Raw genomic sequence first — 13,417 nt, 5'->3', positions numbered from 1 at the left:
TATATATATATATATATATATATATATATATATATATTCATTTTGCTCTCACTCTTATGCTTTGTTCATTTCTTGCTGTTTTGCCCACGCTCCGTGGTGGTGATGCTGTTTCTTTGTGATGCGTCTTTCGTTCGGTGAGTCGTTTACTTTCTGTCGCCGACTTGTTTGCTAAGAGGAGTACCTCCCCTATTTTGGTTTCTTCTTCAGACTCTTTCTGGGTTTCTCTCTTTCTCTCATAGCTGCATGAAACGAACCTTCTGACGATGCAACACCCTCTCTCCTTGAAGAGGTCTTCCGAGAGAATGTGTATTTCATTCCATGCAATTGTCGTTTCATCTCCAGTTTTTATTTTGCTTTTTTTCCCCTTCTCTCCCGTTGTGTATTGGCCCGTTGTTAAGCGCAATCTTTTTGTAGTGAGTTCTTTTTTTCTCCTTGCTTGTTCAATTTTTTTTCGTATTGTTATCGTCATTTCCCTCCCTCCCCAAGTTCGTGAAGATGGGTATATTCGACTTGCCTTTTGCTTCGCTGTTTGCCCATTCTCGGCCCTGTTTGTCTCCTGGTTATTACATTGCGTGCGCGCGTGGTTGGTTGGTTAGTTGGTGAGTTCAGTCGCCACGTCGTAATAAGGATACGATTGAGAACAAATGACGTGCAGAAAAGAAAAATGATGTCGGCGGTAAAAAAAAACAAAGGAACAAAAAAATACGCCTGGCATGTGCGGAAGGTGCAGCACAGTCACAGCGAAAGCTATAAAAGAGCGGCCTTTCAGAGCCTTTTCTAAAAACCCATTTGGGTAACTGCTACAACCACACTTTTCCACACTGTTTCCACACTGTTTCAGTTAAATTAACGTGAAACTTATGCAATGTTCACGCGTCTAATCGGAGCCCCCAGTTTGCTTCGATTAGACACAAGAGACTCGCAGTCCGCTTTTAGTTGATGCGCACGCTGCGAATATTTATTGTTCAACTGCGCACAAAATAAATATCCCACCGGCACTACATTGCAGGTCACGATTCAGTGCCAGATGGGGTGGCTGGTGAACGTGGTTGTGCAGCGCAAGTTTTTTTTTCTTCCCCCAATCAGCGAACTCGCTAGTCAGAGGAGGGCGCGCTCTCCTCTGGCGAGCTGGTAGAAGAGCGTTCATCGCAGTAAGAGCGTTTCAGTACGACGCATTCGGTTAGGCGTTTGCGAACGCTCTGGAGCGCTCTGAAAAGCGGGTACTCCTTGAGTTGGTGGAATTCGAGCGCTCGGATTACCTTCGGCGTGGCACTAGACGGCAAGTGACGTGGCTACCGCAGGTGAACCTATCAAGGACCTATAGGTGAACCTAAAGCCCCTTGGTGAACCCGGTGAACAGCGCCAACGGCGTGACCGCGCATTTTGAAAGGGGACGTCGCCGGGCGCGTAAGACTTCGTGCACTTCGACGAAGCTGTAAATGCGTCTTGCAAAATAGAGGCGGCTACCGAAGACGGAGGAAACGTCAATGCTTTCGTCACAGCAGCTCGCACACAGCCACGTGATTTTCCTTGAAGAGAGCAGCTCAGACGATCGATTGACAAATTTATGTGCTGAGCTCAGAAGGCTGTGGCCCGTCCAGACATGTAATGAACTAATCGGCGCCATTTGCCGACGCGGCGCAGGAATGGTTACCACGGCCGAGCTAGACTGCACGCACGCAGTCTAGCCCGGCTTTGTGTTTACCCGGCATCTTTCCGCGCTGGCTACACTGTACTCCAGGTACTCCAGGCACTTCCTGTCGATTTGCCCAACTCCCTCCCTTCCTATGTGTGTGTGATGCTTGCGTGCGTGTGCTTTTTTTTTATTTCTCTCTCTCTCTCTCTCTCTCTCCTTTTATTCGTGCTGGTCGTTATTGTGTGAATAGTTCCCTGATTGCGCAAACGCTTCCCTATATGCAGGAGGACATCACGTCTTATGAATCGGTCTTACCGCTTTTTTTTTAACTTTTTGATCCGTTTTTTGAACCATTTTCGTAATTTTCTTAACGTTTCTTTCTTTTTCTCGTTTTCAGATTATTGATCTTTTTTTCAGCAGGTTGCTTCCAAGCGAAGCGTGTTGCAATTCACTTGTCATTGAACTAAAACAGAGTAATCTTTGTCGCTTGCGATTGCAGCGACTTGGTCGCAGGGATGTGTGTTCAGTAAATGCGTCACGTGACATGCCCGATAGAGTTGGAAAATGCTTGTGCACCACTTTATGGGAACGCTCACGGATGCAAAGCTCTGACGGGGGAGAACGGGGGAGGATAACTGAGGTGACTGCTTCAGTTTCATCAATCAGCTCGCTTGAAGAACTCTTAATACCACCGGCCACTGAGCCTCTTCAGCAATCCCCGAAGAAAAGCTGCCGTAAGCTATATAGCTGCAATTCCTGGGTGATGGTATTGGTTGATTGATATGTGGAGTTTAACGTCCCAAAACCACCATATGATTATGAGAGACGCCGTAGTGGAGGGCTCCGGGAATTTAGACCACCTGGGGTTCTTTAACGTGCACCCAAATCTGAGTACACGGGCCTACAACATTTCCGCCTCCATCGGAAATGCAGCCGCCGCAGCCGGGATTCGAACCCGCGACCTGCGGGTCAGCAGCCGAGTACCTTAGCCACTAGACCACCGCGGCGGGGCGGTGATGGTATACGACGAGTAAACTATTTCTCGTACGTTTTCCCTTCTTGTGTTTGTTTAAGTCATATTTATGTTTCAAACGTTCTCTAGAAAACCGTGACAGCCGTAGGTTCAACTGCGGCGCGGCCATGTAAGAAAGGTTACATGTTCGGAAATCACTAGCGTCTCTATTCGTCGTGTGGCTCCTGTGAGACACTAAAACACGTTATTTTAGAGTGCCCTATATGTATACATTGGTTGTGCAGCGAGTACTACACAAAAAAAGGGCTATAGACTGATTGGACTTAGGTGTACGACCTTTGACGATTGCTTGTTCTCAGTAGGATGCGCTTCTAGGTGGGACCAGGCCCATATAGAGCCCTTTTGACGTTCTTAAAGAAAAAACGTAGTAGACATTTTTCATGCGGCTTTATTTGTTTGCGGGTGTGTGATTTTTTCATCTTTTTTTTTTACTTTACCCTTATCTCTCCTTGTTTCTTCCCTCCTGGCTTCTTTTCCTCTACGTCTCCCCTTCCCTAATGAGCAGGCAGGCGTTGTGCCCTTATAGGTGGCAGTTGTCAGACTGTTTGTTCCCTCCCTATTTCCTCTGTGTCTTCGTGTTTTCCACGTACACAAACCAAATAATCATAATTATAATAAATAATAATAACATTCCAATTTTTTTAGACACTGCAAATAATGCATAGAAGTATACGTCCAGGTACAGACTCTCCCGGAAGAATTATATTCGCACTAATTTTCTCGACCCTGGATGACTATTGAAGAGGAAAGTGGTTGGGCCCACTGCAACGAACATTATCGTGACGAGTCAACTATGCTCTGCTCGCTCGGTTTGCGAACTCTGCGTCCTGCATGAAGCCGCAATGGCTGTCGAAGCCGCTCGAAGGCAGCTCACTGCTCTTAGTTTACGTCCGACTTGTTCCAACTGCCAGCAGACCATGGAGGTCTGCGAGTATGATGAGAGTTGCGGCCTCCGCGGGATCAGGCCTACGTCATATTTTGCTTACACGTGACTGTCATGCCGGTCCCTTGATATCGAAACCGAAAATGGTTTTGTTAAACAAGGGGTAATATGTGTTCAGTGCTTTCCGAGTCACTACGAATCTCTCTTTAGGATTATCGACGCCAATACTTTCATCGACAACAGTGATATCATTTTTTAAAGCTCGTAGCAGTATAGTTAGCATCGTGATCTTGGGGTCGCCTGCAAATATTTCTAGCTTTCCTTCCATCGGTGGCCGAATTTTTATCATCCCAAATGCAGCTGCATCGTATAGTTAGTTCACAGTTCTTTTCCGGGCCTTCTCGGTCGCTCGTATATTGCTGGCTAGCATCATTGCCCACTCTGCAAACGGTGTCGGGAGGATGTCGCGGAGAGGGGCGAGGGGGGCAAGAAGGGCGAGGGAGCACCCGGACGTGGGAGAGAGGGGCTGCAGAGTGTCGGAGGGCGGACGCTGTGCGCGCCCCTTGGCGGCGGCGAGCTAGCTGTACAGTGCGACGGAATGGCCTTTCCGTGTTCTCCAAAAGCCTGCAGACTACGGAAGAAATTATCCGCGCTGGTGTTATGTATGTTTTTGTCGCCTCGCTCCTGCGGGCTCCTGCGAACCTTTTCTGCTCCGTCTGCTTGCTCGTCGCCCCGTTCTCCCTCTCCCCCCCCTCCCTCCACGTCACATCCGTCGCCTCCCTCGGAACTTCGCTTTTTCGCCCACATTCCCACGTCGCTGAGGTCCGTTATATCACCGCGCTACGTTTTTTTTTAATTTATTTTTTTTATTTGCGCACAGCCACACTTATATTCGTCAGTTGTTACCTCGATGCAGAGTTCATCATTATTCTGTTTGTTTCTCTGTGATTCCCCCACTTGTGCGATATGTATGGACGTATACATAGAATGAATGAGATATGCGCGAATAGTATTGGAGTATACAAGAATAGCATGCGCCTCATAAACGCGCTCATTTTTTTTATTTAGACCTGTCGTCTAGTTTCTCCTCGTCTCGGCTTTTCATCTGTCTTTCTGTTACCCTCAGTGCACTCAATATATATCCTCACCTTGTTTCTCTGCTCTTTGTCGAATACGGTGACCACTGCTCACTTTTATATTTACACTTCCGTCACTGGCGCATAGAAGCTGTACATGCGTATCGGGGCCCTTAATGCGAGTCCCCAATATTCCCAAGTCGCACCGATGCGCCGGTATTTAGCTTCTTTCTTTTTTTCATCTTGCATATGCCGCGTCTGCGATGGCGGCCGCCTGCAGCCGGGCCGGCGCTTGATGACTCTCCTTGCGGAGAGTGCTCCGGCATAGAAAAAAACCGGTGGCACGGTGGTTAGAGCCGTTCTGGGAACTTTTCATCATATCTTCGCCCGAATGCTCCGCGGCAGCCCGGGCACCGTCGCCTCCGGGCCGACGTGCGCTAATTGAGACGCATTACGACCGACGCTGTATGCTCTTGGGCGCCAAATGGCGCTCTGAATGCGCCCCCGCTCGCCTGGTGCCTACTTGGGTGCGTTTTACTAATAACGATAACGTGTTCGTTCGAAGATTATTTGCGTTATGCTAATGCGTGATGAATGCTTTGACTTTTGCTTGCTCTCTGCGGTGCTTGCATATTATATACGTTAAGTCGCCGGCCAGTACGGCGATATACAAGCGCGCGCTTCATTGCCACGTGCCTCGTGATTTGATTGATTGATTTGTGGGGTTTAACGTCCCAAAACTGCTATATGATTATGAGAGACGCCGTAGTGGAGGGCTCCGGAAATTTCGACCACCTGGGGTTCTTTAACGTGCACCCAAATCTGAGTAACGGGCCTACAACATTTCCGCCTCCATCGGGCGCGTGCCTCGTGACTCGGTGCTCTTGAAAGCAACGGTGGCCTCAAGATTGGATTCAACGTCGGCCGGCTCTGGATAGTGATGCGTCAGTCGCCACTGGAACCCCAAGTACAGATGTGGCACTTATTGCGCAGTATAAAAATGTTGGCTTGTGGTTTAGATCCAGCGAAGCGATAAGTGTTGTGCTCTTACAGCGTCCATATATTTGCCAAGCAGGTGACCCCGAAAGTCGGGAGATTCTTAAAGCGTGGTAGGACACGACAAAAGGGAACTGGTGCACATAGGAGCAGAATTTTACAGCAAAAGCTGTTATGATCACAACTCGGGTCACGCGCAGTTGTCCGCCGCTGCTGCCGGCACCGGCGTCCGTAACCACATCGCGCGAAATTCAAAAAAAAAAAAAAGAAAGAAACCTAGCACCAATGGCACAGTTGGGCTCGCGTCTGCTGGGTGCCAGCCCAGTATCCTACCACTGAGCTTCCCCGGTGCTTGTGACGTGTTTGCAAACTTCCCTTAGGCAGGCTTGATGTCGGGAAAGCAATCGCGTTAACACGACTCATAAAGCGTTTTAAAACGGCGAAAGAACAACCAGTCGCCGCACAATGCGAATAGCGTAACGAGTGGGCCGTCCAGTGTTCCAACGCATAAGCTTGTTGTTGTTCCCCTGTTAGCTGTGGTGTATACCAGCTTCAGCCACAATTTCTCATCGCCGTTAGCCACTCGATGAACAATTGCAGAAAATTTCTTGCTAGTGTTTAGCGGATACCACGCATCTCAGAAGACTGACGAAAAATAGTATAGCGAATGCCGGCCTACTGCCCAAAAATTTTATTAGTAATGCCCTAGTGGGTATCAAGCAAGCCTGCTTGCAGTAATTACCCAATGAGTGTTTTGAAAAGGCCCTGAAAGGCCGCTCTTCTTGCTTTCGCTGTGACTGTGCTGCGGCTTCCGCGCAGGCCTGGCGTCTTTTTTTCTCGGCGCAGCAGTGACTTCATGAACGAATGATGGTCGTTGAAATTTGGAGATCTCAGTGATCATACTTGTCCGCGTAATTATACGGTGCGTGTATAATTAAGGCACAAAAACTGCTGTGTTCCTCGACAGCTAGTAATCCCTTGTCAACCTGACTGTACTTTTCCGCACGCCACTGCGACATTCTCTTGCTCAGCACAAGGTTGGGGGTTACACTTCTCGTGGCGACTGACTATAACCAGGGTGTTTTATACTCCGGAGTTTTCTGAACGGCCTCCTGCGATGCTGCTTTTGGTCAATTCGCCGACTTAACATTGCAAGATCAAATGAAGGCGCCCGGAAATGATCACGTTTTGACAAAGCCTGTAATGTGGCCATTCATTCGGATTTAGCTTTTAAACGTGAAGAGATCCGCTAGGTGGTTTCCTTGACAAGCCACGGCACTCAGCTGCTAAACGCGCCGTGCGATCGTGCACTACACATGCAGGCAGGTCGCTTGTTGACACGGCGCCCCATCGCGTCGCCAAGTGCTTGCTTGGCTATTCATTCGCTGGGGCGAATGCGAACAGAACGACGGGCGAATGCGAACAGAACGACGGACATTTCGACGACGTGGGTTACCGCGGAGGAGGAATAATAACCGTGCCCGAGTTGTGGCACGACGCGAAGGGAGAACACTAAAGGAGCATAACTGAAGCAGCAAAAGAAAGAAAGTCGGTCGAGAAACACAAAAAAGATAAAAAGAGAGTTTGCGGCGCCGGCGTGGAGAGCTTGCCGACGGCGGCGTTGAGGGCACTGGCTGCTCTCCTCTCCTGGTCGGGTCCTGTGAGCGCGCGCGCATTTGCATAAGCGAACACGTGTTCCTCCCATTTGCTCGGACATTTGGCGCTGTCGGTCGGCCGACTGAGCGGGCCCACGCGTATAAAACGCCTGCTTGTGCGCTATCGCCCGCGTTCTTTTCTTGTTTCCATCGATCCTCGCTTTGCCCGCCTGCCCGCCCTCCCTCTCGTCACCGGCGGCACGCTGTTCGGCTGCCGTCGTCGCGTTGTTCGCGGCGCCACCAACAGAGGCCGGCTGTCGTAATTCGCCCGTCCGTCTTTGAACCCCGTCGTCGCCTGGCGGTGTGCGTAGCGTGCTTGACCGGAATCGTCCAGCCGTGTGTGCTTATAAACAAGCTCCCGCTCGGCACGTGGCGCGCTTGAGGCCACCGGGAGATCTCGGTGCCTTGTGCACGCTAGACGTAGCAAATTTATGAAACACGTGCTATCTGGTCGAAAATTCGCTCGTATATAACCGTTCAACTGCTTTCGGGTTATGACAACGCTGTAAGATCTCTTCGTTTAAGTGAATTTGATGGCGCGGCACAGGGCTTTTTAAATATTATTCTGCGCCCACTTGGCGATTCGAACCTGTGACGCCACGCTATTGTTCTTTTGAGTTCGCGCGTTTTGTCTTGTTGCTTTGTTTTTTCCACTGCCTTCTACTTTACTACTGCTACGAATAGTAATAATGCAGCCTGCAATGCAATTGATCTGCGTATTTCGCTCCGTGGAATCGATTCAGTGCACCAGCTCACGCGGCCGTACGACGAAGTGTTCGCATTATCCGTTTGTTATTCGGACACATCGTTGCAGGGGCAGCACGCGCTGAAACGGCGTCGGTTTTCGTGGCATAATGTGTGCGTGCGGATCGTAAATTTTGCTGGAGAATATAGATTTGAGGGTGCCGTAACATTGTACTTTCTTTTATTTGGTTCCAGATAAAAGAAATGTGGCCTTTGAAGGTGCGCCGGTCACGTGCGTATATGTATGCGCCGCTTTCCAGTAACTGGTGCTCTTTCGATCGTGGGATAGTCTGTTATCAGTCGTTCGTGATATGGTGGTTTGATGATTTATCGAGGTGACTTCTCACGTCAAGGTTTCACAGAGAACACCGAGAGGGGGGGGGGGAAGAAACACACTTTTACTTAGGCTTGGCTACGAATGATCTGTCTTCAGCGGCAGGGTGAGCTCGAGCGTCATCCAACCCAATAATTGTTCTCTTTTTCTTGTTCTCCATCGCTATCTCCCCTATTCTCTACGGCCGTGAATGTCACAGTTTACTGCGTTTACAGCATATGCGAGTGTCTTGCAGAGGTGTCGCACTTCTAAGTGCTCTAATATAGGAGGCGCATATCTTCAGCAAAAAAAAAGGGGGGGGGGGCACGCGTATTTGAGTATAAATGGGCTCCGGCATGCACTGTGCCTCTTGTACAGTGACCTGACGTTTCCAAAATGATTTGAGGTTACAAAAAAGTGCAAAACCATTTTTACCTCGCCCCACACAAGCCGCGCCTACAGCGCGGAACCGTTCCGACCCAGGGCGGCGAGCGCCGTGGTGCCGAGAAGGAGCGGACCGCGCCCACCTCTGAAATTACTCCTTCCGTGCGATTTGTACGGCTGGAGATAAACCCGCCAACGCGCGATCTCGGAGGCCATGGTACACACTAGGTGGTTAATTTTTGCACCCCAAGATGGCGCCACCAGCATGGCAGTTTTTGCATCTTTTGTACGGCAGGTATCACTTTAGAAGTGCGGACTTATAGTGACGTAAATACGGAAATGCCGCATCCCCGTAGTCAGGGTGCTCCTATATTAATTTAGAAAACATGTATTATGCGCACTAACTCTATCTTAATATTACACAACACCGCGAGGAACTCACGCATGCAGTTAGAACTTTTTCGCGTTGTGGTACACTTCACATGGCGCCTCAAAAAAACTCTGATACGTTGTGGTTAGGCATGGGTGTTCCGCGGTTAAGCATCAGCTACTGGTGCATCAGCGTAATGGCCACTTGTACACCCATGATCATGCGTATATAATGAATGAATTGACGTGTTCGACGCGAAGCCTAGATGTGTATATTGAAACGTGGCTTCTCTTTACGTATTCTCTCCCTTGTCATTCGCTGGCAGCATGCCGTGTCGACGTTTAAGCGGGTTATCTCTCCGTTCAGCAAATTGTTGCAATAGAATCGAACGTGAAAAAAGCGTTCCCAAACACTGCAGTTGGCTCAAAGACGGCGCATGCGGCGATTCTATAATAAAGGCGCGGAGACTGATCAGAAACAAGGAACGGAGTCTTCGGCAGCGAGGCAACATGATGTGATTTGCGTTTACCGTCGTACAGCGCTGACAAGCTGCTCCTTAATCTAAATCTCAATCGCGTGCTCAGAGTGCGGTGCGCCGCAGGACGTGCGAGTGATTTTGATGGCCAGTGCGTACAAGCGTTCGTTTCGGTAGGATGGCGTAGTTGCGGAGCAAGGGACTTTGGCGATTTCACATTCTTCGGCAACGCAATTTAAAGTAAGCAGTTCACTCTGGTAATTGCGCACATCAAGGGTTTCTCTGTCTACCCCGCCTCCCTCCGTCTTGTTCTTTTTTACCCCCTTCGCGTCGACCGATGTGCATGCAGCCCACTGCGTGCGCGTAAATCGACGTCTCAACAGACGAGCTGTTCCTCTCGCACAGCAGGCCGATATTTTTGTGGTCTCCCATCGCGCGCCGGCCAGCGAGAGCTGCTCTCTTAGTTAGCTGGCACTGCAGAGCGGATTAGGAGCGGTGCGAAAGGTGAAGGGGAAAAATTACGCTCGGTTGGGTCCTTGTTTGAATTAAGGAATGAGCGAGGAAAGGCGGTACAGTCCATAGCGGGGCGAAGGGATCGGCGAATGCTGAGCAAAATGTGTGGGAAACGAGCAGCGGACAGCCAGGCTTCTTTTTTCCCCTCCTTTTGAGAGAGGAGGTCCGTGCTTCTCTGCTCTTCCTCCTTTTCGAACACCCCTCCGTGCTTCCGCCTTCTTCGCGAAACGATGCCCCATTGTTCGGGGCGCGCCGGCTTTGGCTAACGAACCTCCTTGCTGCGGCGCTGTCGAGCGCCGTCGATGCGGCCCAACAAACACACACCTATAAATCAACGCCGTGCCAAAAATGAAACGCAAGAAAAAAAAAAAAGGTGGCGGAGTGAAGCTGGGGACGACGCGATGGAAAGCGGGCGAAGAGGGAAGAGAAGCGCGCGGCTGGACTGCCGCCATAAGGCGACGGTGGAGAGGAGGAGCGCAGAAACGACGGGGACCTCGACTGCGTCGAGGGGGGGCTGCACCAAGTTCGTTAGCTTGAATGCGTCCAATCAATAATAATAACGCGCCAGCGCGTGGCATTTGCGGCGCTGCTGGGAAAAGCTGGCTGGTGTAGGCCTTGGGAAATTGGAAGGACATTCAGGGCGCACCTGACGCGTCTGTGAGCGCACTGCCCTCCCCCACACTGCCCCTGTCCCCCCCTCGCTCTCACCCGCTCGCTCTCCACTTTGCTAGCCTGTACCGTCCTCTTGTTATTCGTCGTCTCGTTTTTCTGCGTGCGCGTATCTTCTCGCTTGTTTAGCAAAGCAGCCGGGGTTTCGCGCCCCCCTCTCTCTCGAGGCCCTTCCCATAATGGCGTTCGTTATGTAGTACGGCCGCGTTTCGTTTGCTCCTTCGACTGACGTGTAGTGCGTATTTCTACACGGCTGTTTGCCGGTGTCCGCGGGGCCCGTTCGAACGCCGAGCGGTATTCCGAAGAGTCTGGCAACGCACACGCTGTTACGAAGTCCCACTTAACGCTGCCGGCTCACTTTTGGGCCAAATGGGCGATTTACTCGTGCGAAAGGTGCTCGAAGCGCTCCTTGTTGGCCCGAATGTACGATTCCTGTTTTGGTGGAGTGGAGGAGCGTCAGCCCGTGAGGTGATTCGTGCACGCGCACCTGGGAATTATCATCGTCGATGTCAGCCTTTGATACAAAATCTCCACTGCAGGCTGAAGGCATTTCCCGATGGTTTCCTATTTACCCTCTCCTGTGCGATACGATTTAATTTTAGCCCTTCAATTATTTTAACTTCATCGATCATCAACCTCCTTACCCTGCCTTTTCTGCTGCGTTTCCGACATCTTGCGGCCCCTGGCTTCACTTCGTAATCGGAAGGGTTGTTTACCCTTCCGATTACGTGCCCAAGTCTATTTCCTGAGATATCCTAATATATATATATATATATATATATATATATATATATATATATATATATATATATATATATATATATATTCTCAACTAGGATATCAATTTCTCTTGTTCGTTGCCTGAGACATTTCAAGTGAAACAGATGTTTTGAATGCAACAACGTTCAAGAGCTCGTTTCGCAGAAATTACGGCGTTGGCGTTGTTAGTTACGAGCATGAAATCGTCCTCTTTTCCGTGACCGAAAAATCGAAAAAGATGCGAAGGGATTAAAAATTTCAGGGTAACTCAGGTTGAATGGGTAGCAAGTAGGTCTTTTATCACAGAGCCACGAGACTTGTTGAATGTCATGTAGCGGAAGTAGTCTCGTTAACGTATCATATATTGCGTTGCAGAAAAGTAGAATAGTGCCAGGCGTCAAAAGATGCGAATTGAGCAACGAGGGGGTGCTGTGAAGGCCCACTCATGATAAAGGGCTCAGACGTGTTTAATCAACGGCAGCAGCACAACCACCAACGAAGTGGACAGCTGCGTCCCGTGTTGCCGTGAGGACGCGTAGGGGGTCTTTCTCTGATACGCAAAAGAAATAATTACTGCGCAGTGGGCACTTAACTGAGCTTGCAATAGGCGCTCAATAGTAATTTGAAGCTGCCAATGTTGCGCGCAGAGTCGTTCATTTCCTTGCGTCACGGTTGAGACATGCATCCAGAATCGAAGCAGGTTAGGTGATTTGTACGAGGTGCGATCACGCTATCGCAACCTATTCGTTAAGGGAAAGCTCAAGCGTTCGCCGTTTTAAATGCGAATCAGCTTTTTGACTCACGTCCGTAATGCTGTACGTAGGTGCGTCTGCACGAACGCGCCGCAACGCGTTCCCCTCATCGCAGGTTTTGGAGCAGTGATAAATAGGTCACGCCGCAGCTGCGTGTTGACGTCACGCTCCTTTCGCAGGTGCGCGCTGACGTCACTCTCCATCTTTCGCAGCGCGCCCGCAGCTGCCCCCTCCTCCGCCCGCTCGCAACAAACTTGTCTCTCGCTTCACCCTCTCCACCGCCCGCAATGCTCGACCGCACGTCGAGTGGAGACACTTTTTCGGCTCGTTTATCTGTGATGATACTCGCCCGAAACCCAACCCGCCTCTCATGTCTTCGCGTTTCAAACAAATGCTTACACGAGTAAACGCTACACCGAGTTTCGCTTCAAACTGTTCTTTTAGCACCCGCGTCGACGCCCTTTTCAACCAGGTCAATGCCGTGCGCACCGCTGCTGCTTCGCATCCCATCAGGGTTTCCTTCGGGGAGATAGGCTATCATTTTTTCTTCTAATTGCATGTTCACACGCACGCGCACTCACATATATTAAGAGAGAGAGCAGTACATCGCCTAGTTTGTCCTTCAGGGCACGCAGAGACAGAAAGCACAATCATTTCGTTCGTCATGCAGCTACAGTGCCGTAATAAGTAAGATTTAGGCGTCTTCATCTCTTGTTCACTAGTTGTTTGCTTAGATTAATTCAATTAAGGCTTGTAAGCCTCCTCCTGCTGGCTACCGTGTGCCGCTCGTGTCCCTACCATGAACGGCAGGATCGCACAGATTCGTCTTAACCCACCAGGGTGGTCTAGGGTGGTCTATTGTGTTTTACTGCTGACTAGGGAGTCGCGGTGTTGTACCCTGGCCGCGGTGGCCAATTTTTCGGCGGAGGCGAAAAATTCTTGACGCCCTTGTACTTGGATTTAGGTGCATGTTGATTCGTTGAAGAACCCCATGTAGTCAAGACGAAATGTCGCGCTGCCGCGGGGGTGTAGTGGCTAAGGTACCCGGCTGCTGACACGCTGGTCATTCCGGCTGCGGCGGCTGCATTTCCGATGGAAGCGTAAATGCTGTATGCCCGTGTGCTCAGATTTGGGTGCACGTTAAAGAACCCCAGGTGGT

The sequence above is a fragment of the Rhipicephalus microplus genome, chromosome X (assembly GCF_043290135.1).
Source record: "Rhipicephalus microplus isolate Deutch F79 chromosome X, USDA_Rmic, whole genome shotgun sequence".
Taxonomy (NCBI): Eukaryota; Metazoa; Arthropoda; class Arachnida; order Ixodida; family Ixodidae; genus Rhipicephalus; species Rhipicephalus microplus.
Note: the sequence above shows the minus strand (reverse complement) of the source record.